The sequence below is a fragment of the Cupressus sempervirens genome, chromosome 1 (assembly GCF_028749045.1).
Source record: "Cupressus sempervirens isolate cs-2001-9-10 chromosome 1, ASM2874904v1, whole genome shotgun sequence".
NCBI lineage: Eukaryota > Viridiplantae > Streptophyta > Pinopsida > Cupressales > Cupressaceae > Cupressus > Cupressus sempervirens.
The window spans coordinates 390,179,554-390,187,393 of NC_143118.1; the positions used below are offsets into that span (position 1 = coordinate 390,179,554).

A 7,840-nucleotide genomic window follows, 5' to 3' on the forward strand; every position below is an offset into this window, starting at 1 on the left:
ATTTTGAGGTGTCTTTAGGTACTAGTCATCATTGTTTATATTTCAGTAATAATGATGTTGTGCTCAAAGGTTGCACAAATGCTGATATGGCTGGATATGTGGACATTAAAAAGTCCACCACTGGTTATCTATACACTTTTGCAGGTGCTGCAATATCTTGGGTGTCTAGACTGCAGAAAATTGTAACTCTCTCAACAATGGAGGCTGAATATGTAGTTGCAACAGAAGCTTGCAAAGAGATGTTGTGACTACAATGATTTCTAGGAGAGTTAGGAGTAAAACAAGACAAATATGTCTTGTACTGTGACAACCAAAGTGCCATTCATTTGGCAAAAAATCCAGCATTTCATTCACAAACCAAGCCCATTGGCTTGAGGTACCATTGAATTAGGTAGGTGCTAGAGGAAGGAAAGTTAAACTTGGAAAAGATCCATACGGATGAGAATCATGCAGACATGTTCACAAAAATCTTGCCAAGAGCAAAGCATGAGTTGTGCAGAGACTTAGAGGCCTAGAGAGATTAGATTGCCATTGTTTTGTTTAATTATACTTCATTTGCTTCAAGTGGGAGAATGCTATATGTGTGAAGCAAATGAAGTCAGCTAACCTGCATGCTATGTCTTTTGCTATTTCAGAAGCTACATGTTAACACCCTTGCAAAATAGCAACATGTCATGTTATTTGTGTGCATAAGAGTTGTCCGCGAGTAGTTGAAACATTTAATGTAGTGTTTGACTTGGTGAAGCTTTTAGATCTTGGCGCCTAGTTTGGACTTTCAAATTGGTTTTTGGTGCCCTGTTTCACTTAGTCTTGTATTTGATGCAAGAGCATCCAGAGGTATAAGGGCAATCTTGTGTCACCCAAAAAAATGTACTTAAACTTAGTTTCTATTTCATGTGTTTTCATTTCTGGATACCCATTTGGGTCAAATAAAGGTTCCAACTCTCACAGCTCCACTATCAGTGTTCTAGGATAGAGTATTTGAACACCTTGGGATATGTGTAAATGCCGAAAAAAAAGGAGTATGTAATTGAGCCATCATTTTGGTGAACTAGGAGGTGTAAATTGGTCAGATGAATGTAATTGCAATTTAGAGCATTCCAGAAAAAGAATCAGGTCAAAAGGCCCCACGGTTTGAAAGTTATCGCAGTTTTTCAGTTTTTGGAGACCTCCTAAGAATGCTTCAAAGTCAGGTTAGGGGCATTAAATGACCTCGAAAAGGGCCGAAAAATGGGGGACGAGCAAAGCTGGTCCATAGGGCTATAGAGCGCTTCGAGAGCTTTCCAGAAATGTAAATGGTTTGTCAATCGGAGCTACGGTTCAAAAGTTGTGCCTCCCGGAAGTTCGGTTACCGTTTTTGGATTCTTCTAGATTTGCACCAACTTCTAACGTGGCTTCTGGAGCCTTCTACTTGGTTGGTGGATGCCTACTAGCACTTTCTAGAATGTACTCCTAGTCCTTAACCCTTTGGGGTCTATTTAAGGACATTTTTGGCATTGTAAAAGGCAATTCGGAGTGATATTTGAGAGGAGGTACCAAAAGGAGAAATTATCTCCAATTTTGTGCTATTGTAAGCCCTTAGGGCATGTTTTGAAGTATATTATCTCTGTACTGAATGTACTAGCTTATTTTCACAGTTAATACAATTTCCCTTTTTCCATTGTGTCCATTCTGTGCTTGGGTTGCGTCCCCATCAGTATTTTATACATTCTATGTATCATTTGTAAAGGGATGAAGAGAATCTAATGTGCTAAAGCTGTAGAGTGTTGCTGGTGATTTATTAATAAAAGTTTACCAGTTTTCATCAAGTGGATTTTCTGCATTCTATAGATTCTTGTTGTTTGTTCATTACTGTCTGTTGAATGTTCAATGGTATGCTCTGTTTTTCGCTCTTCTATTTTCGCAACACATGAAACATGGGACAATGAGTTTGACTCTAAAAACTAGACAGTTGAATCCTGATAGCAGTATCACATTTTGACTTGTGGAAATGTATCACTTATCAATTAATGAGCTTAAGGGGCTTTCTAATGAATGGTTCATAAGGCACAACACTTGTTGAAGGTTTTGCAAATGGGGTTGCAAGCAGAGTGGGTTTAACTATAGAGGAAACTCCATAGTTAAGTGCCCTCGAGATGTGCTAGTACTTGGATGGTTGACCTCTAGGAAATCTTGATACTTCACCTCTGTGAACATCGCCTAGATGCAATTAATGCTAAGTGTTCCATTCATTCTGATAAGAGACGGGTTCATGTGAACCAGTACTCATGAAACATAGGTCAATGAGTTTGACTCAAAAAGCTAAATAGTTGAATCCTTATAGCAATATCACAATTTGACTTGTTGTGGAAAACATGTCCTACTTATCAGTTTTATCCTTGTTTGAAAAGGTAAGCTCTTCACAAGAGAGAGAGAGAGACTTTGGACTCGAAACAGTACCAATTCAAACAATTTTCCAGTTTCTGTATCATCCTGGTTCAACTTCAAGCTCAAATGCTTTATTACAAATTTAAACCACGTGCATGGTATTCAATCTGGGTTGACAGCCACTGTTAAGATGGCTAGCACAACAGAATATGGCAAAACTTAATTTTGTATCTCTGGTACTCCTGGCCAATCATATGAGTATCTCTGCTACCTGCAACCCACCATCATTTTGACATCTCTGGGACTGTATATAGTTATACCGAATAAAAGAGCCTCATTTTACGCAATCAATTTTTCATTTAGCTTTCAACTTCAGAAGTTATCTTTTAAAATTAAGAATTGTACCTATTACTTTCACTAGGTGATTGATCCCAGAAGCTATCAGCTGCAGATTTTATTGATAGCATGTCTAATCTTTGTCTCAAAAACTTGTTTCATCCTCTTTATCCCATCCCACTGAAAAAAACCCAAGACTGCAGAATTCAATTGTATCGCATATTCTACCTATGTTGATTTCTCAGAGAAATATTAAATCTTCAACTCCCTTGCCTTCACAGATTTTGTACCATAAACCTCTTCTCTGAATTCTCTGCAGTAGGTGTTAGCCTTAGTTGCTGCTTATCTTGAGCATGGATGTAAATATTTTGTATCTTCTTTACATAAATACCCTGAAATTAAGAGATAGTGGAAGTAGCTCTTCCTGATAGGGACGGATGCTAGTGAAAATATCACCTGTGCAAGAAAGTCATGGTGTGCATGTCTCATCTTCCATATTAACATAGCTCGATTCATGCATTGCAAAAGCATATGTTTGTAGCTACCAATAATCACCACAGGTACACAACCCATCCCTGAAATGATGAAAACGGTTTAAGTCCCTTACAATAATCTCTCTCTTTACAATCTTGGAGATGAACTTAGTGGCACTATGACAATCACCACACACTCGAAGGTTCTTATTGACCCGGATAACTCTTCCTGGTTGGGTTCTGATGAGTCCAAAAGCAATAGCCAGCCTTTCACTATGATTACAGAGGATCAATTCCTTTTCTTTCTCCTCTATGTTCTGCAATACAAAGTTTGTCGCTGGCACATAGCCAGCCCCTTTCATCTCCCTAGCCAAGATCTGAAGCATTGCATAAATTTCCTCCCATTGAGGGTGTGTTCTGTCCTCTACTTGGAAAGCATGAAGCTTATTATCAACCACAATCCAACTACATCCAGGCCTGGGCTTCAATCCCTTCTCCTTCATCATTGCCCTTACCTTTGCTACATCATCCCATCTCCCAGCAGTAGCATAGATATTTGACAGAAGTACAGCATGACCAGCCTTATCAGGCTCCAGTTCAAAAAGATGTTTAGCAGCCCATTCTCCTAACCTAATATTGCAATGGATCCTGCAGGCACTCATCAATGCTCCCTAAACACAAGCATCGGGCTCTATTGGCATATTTCCTATGAGATTTTCTGCCTCATCTAGATGCCCTGCACGACCCAGAAGTTCAACCATACAAGTATAATGTTCAACCCTTGGTGTCAGATTAAAATCTTGGCTCATACGATTAAAGTGCGACCAGCCTTCAATCACTAGTCCAGCATGGCTGCATGCAGACAAAATGGCTGTAAAGGTAATATGGTTTGGTATTAAGCATGCCTCCTGCATTTGCTTGAAGAGGAAAACAGCTTCCTTGGCCTGCCTATTAATTCCATATCCAGCGATCATTGCTGTCCAGGCAATGACATCTCTATGAGGCATGTTATTGAACACCCGGCATGCAATCTGTGCATTTCCACATTTTGCATACATGTCTATGAGTGCAGTCCACACGTATGAATTACACTCAATTTGATTTCTGATTATGTATCCATGGATTTCCATACCCTGCTGAAGAGATGCTGAGTGAGCACATGCAGGCAGAATATTTGAGATAGTCACTGTGTCGGGCTTCACAACCCCAGCTTTTTGCATCTCATTGAAAATCTGTAAGGCCTCACGAGCATCAGCTTTCTGTACATACTCTGCAATCAGAGAAAATTTTAGGGAATGCAATAGTGTCGATACTCTCATTTCACCTAATAAGGAATCCATGTAGTTCACGGTAATATTTGAGAAAAAACACAGATTTAAAAATTAGTAAGAAGAAAACATGGATTTAATATTAGTTTTCACTTTTTATCTAGTGTTCCTTGAGTTGCGCAATGCACAGTTACACTCAACTAAAAGAGGCTTAAGGGGTGGCTAGTGCACCACGTTGTAGAAAGATCATAAAAGAATATAAGCCAAGCTAGATATCATGCACAACCTCCTTGTCATCCTTATAGAGGTGTAACGGAGAGAAATCCCTGATGCTCTGCTGGCCTGGGCAGAGGTAGAGATGCTGTCATAGCAAGGTTGGCAACTTCCTTATTCAGTATTAGCAATTATTTTATGTATAATGACTATATTTTGTGATTTTTATCCACTGGCGAAACTTTTCGCTTCTCTTGGATTCATTTCAATTCAATCCCGAGTGGTTACCGTGGTTGTGATATTTGCAGCTTGTAATTGTCCAATATATGTATATTGGAGCATCAACTTTTGGCCTACCGAATTGCTTACTTGCCTATTTAGTTTCTGACACTATGGGAGATCGAGCATGTCTTTGATGAATGCTGATTATTTTGGAAGTTCAGCAGGGTGCTTCTTAAAACCTACCATACCGAAGCAGCATAATTAACCATATAAAACTGTATTTTGAAAGATGCAATGTGACCCCTACTGATCGGCCTAATTTGATTCTAGAGATCGCCCCAGTTTCGCACTGTAAAATGAAATATCAAATTTCTGTGAAACAACTAAAACAAATATTAAGAATCAAACGAAATATCAAATTTAGTAAGTTGTTTTGATGGAATGACATGATTTCTAAAGCTTGCAGGCAGTTAACGACCGAAATTGAGATGTACAAACATTGCACTATAGAAACTGTAACTACAATGTGGAAATACTGCACTTAAAAACTGTAATGCTTGAATTTTCAGCTTTCTTTTCTGATATAAATTGTGGAAAAATGCCCTACCTGCAATCATGATATTCCAGGAGACTGCATCCCTATAAGGCATTCTGGTAAACAATCGACGTGAAACATCCACCCACCCGCATTTCGCATATGCACCCAGCAGCGCATTGGCAACAAAGACATTCCCCTGCAACTCACTTCGCACAACATAAGCATGCACTTCTCTGCACTTCCCTAGCTCAGAACAGGCTGGCAAAGCACTGGCAATAGTAACCGAATTAGGCTTTAAACCTCTCCTCACCATGTCCCTAAACAAATCCAGCGCCTCCTTCCAACATTCATTCTGAACATATCCTGCAATCATGGAGCTCCACGCTACAACATCTGTTTGAGACATTTCGTTAAGCACTTTGCGCGCATCCTCAACACTGAAGCACTTCGAGTACATGTGCACAAGTGCACTGCTCACAAAGGCATACGACTCATACCCACCCCGAATTATGTTAAGGTGAATTTGCCTTCCCAATTGCAGGGCATTGGAGCCTGCGCAGGCCTTGAGAAGGCAGGAAAATGTTTAGTGATCCGGCTCTACATTAAACCCATCTCTCTGCATTCGGCAATAGAGCTCAACCGCCTCGTCAAACTGTTCAAATTTCACATGTCCTTTGATTAAACCATTCCACAAGTATATGTTTCGATGGCCTATGTCTACGCTTTCGAAGACCTTGACAGCTTCTGTGAGGTGGCCGCAAACGGCATACATGTTGATGATTTTGGTAGTAACAAGAAGGTCTTGTTGTAGGCCGTCAATGAGCACGCGAGCATGAAGTTGTTTGCCATATGTGAGAGACTTTGTCTTGACACAGTCTTGCAGAAGAGAAGCATAGTGGGTACAAGCATGATGATTGTCTGTCTTCAAGGTTGGGTTGCAGGGGAAATCCTTCAATGATGAGCGTTGTGCTTCAGAGAAAGGAGAATTCTTTCGTTTTGGATTCTGCTGTTGAAGGTTGTGGCCATGTTTTGGATATGGAAGAGGAAGGGTTAAAGTGGCTGGTGCCATGGTCGATGAAGAACTCCCCCAGCTTTGATTTTTCTATGTCACTTCTGGTTTTGGCCCCTCGCCGCAGATTAAGAGGTGTTTTGCTATACAGAGCCGATAAGAATATGAACTCGTGGACTTATGTTTTATGAGAAAGAATAGTTTATTCAGTGTTCATTAGTCCTTGCCTTATAGATAAGGCGGGGAACTAATTTTTATAACCAAAGTTCTTATAATGCTAAAATTTTTAAATGATTTATTAGTCTCTCAGGGAATTTTCATTAGAAGCATTCAATTAATTTATATGAAAATCAGACTTTCAAATTGTAAAGATTGTAAGATTTGAGTGAAGTTTATTTTTAAAATTTATTTGTAAAATATAATTTCTTATTTTTTATTGACTGGAGCTAATTTTGCTGGGGTATTTTTTATTTTTTAATACAAAAAATAACAAAAATAACAAGCTAAATAGATAACTATGCATTTATTGCATAGTCAGTAGGCCAGCCTATAACAATCACTTGTTCTTGCCTTTATTAATTTTATGCTTCTTTTAACACCTGTCATTCACTGAAGCGAATCATACTTCAGATCTTTACAACTTCAGCCTGCAATATGTCACGTCATTGCTGAAAACGAGTGGTTCAATTTACATCTATTTTTTCACACCTGGCTTGCAATTATTATGGAAATTTTAAGATCTATTAGACAAGGATGTCCATTATCCCCCTTCCTTTATGTGCTCACAGCTGATGCTCTCGGTTACTTGCTCCAAAAATATAACCAAATGAATCTTATTAAGGGTATTTCCATCCCCGATAATTCGGTGGTATTAAACTCTCACTTTGCTGATGACAGCATGCTTTTCTTGCAGAATTATGAAGCTGAGATTTCTAATACTATGGAGGTGATCAATCTTTGTTGCGAAATCTCTGGTTCTAAGTTAGCACATCATAAAACAGAATTTATCATGACTCATATAGATGTAGTCCCTTCTTGGATTCCTAAAGAATGGAAGCAAATAAAACATGGCCAAATCTCTCGTTATTTGGGCATTCCCTTTGGACTGGGCGTCTCTTTGGTTGATATGTGGAAATGGTTTCTTAACAAATTCAAATCCAAGTTATATGTGTGGGAAAATAAGTACTTATCTCTAGCTGGCAAGATTCAAGTGGTTAATCGTATTTTTTTGGCTTCTCATGTCTATTATTCTTCATGCTAGATGCCATCCAAAAAATGTTATAATGATCTTACTAAACTTATTCGAGGCTTTCTATGGTCTAAATGGAGTGGTAATGTTGGTTATACAGTTACCTCATGGTTGCATTGTATTCAACCTAAATCTAAGGGTGGCTTGGGCTTATTGGACCCTCAA

At 39.0% G+C, this 7,840-nt stretch overlaps 1 pseudogene across 1 annotated transcript; it reads right to left on the minus strand.

Moving 5' to 3' along the window:
* Positions 1-3,113: 3,113 nt before the first annotated feature.
* LOC149577931 (pentatricopeptide repeat-containing protein At3g12770-like) lies at positions 3,114-6,610 on the minus strand (annotated as a pseudogene). The gene is made up of 2 exons (XR_016354337.1): positions 5,487-6,610; positions 3,114-4,446 (listed from the first exon to the last, which is right to left on the minus strand). The product of XR_016354337.1 is annotated as a pentatricopeptide repeat-containing protein At3g12770-like (transcript).
* Positions 6,611-7,840: the final 1,230 nt, after the last annotated feature.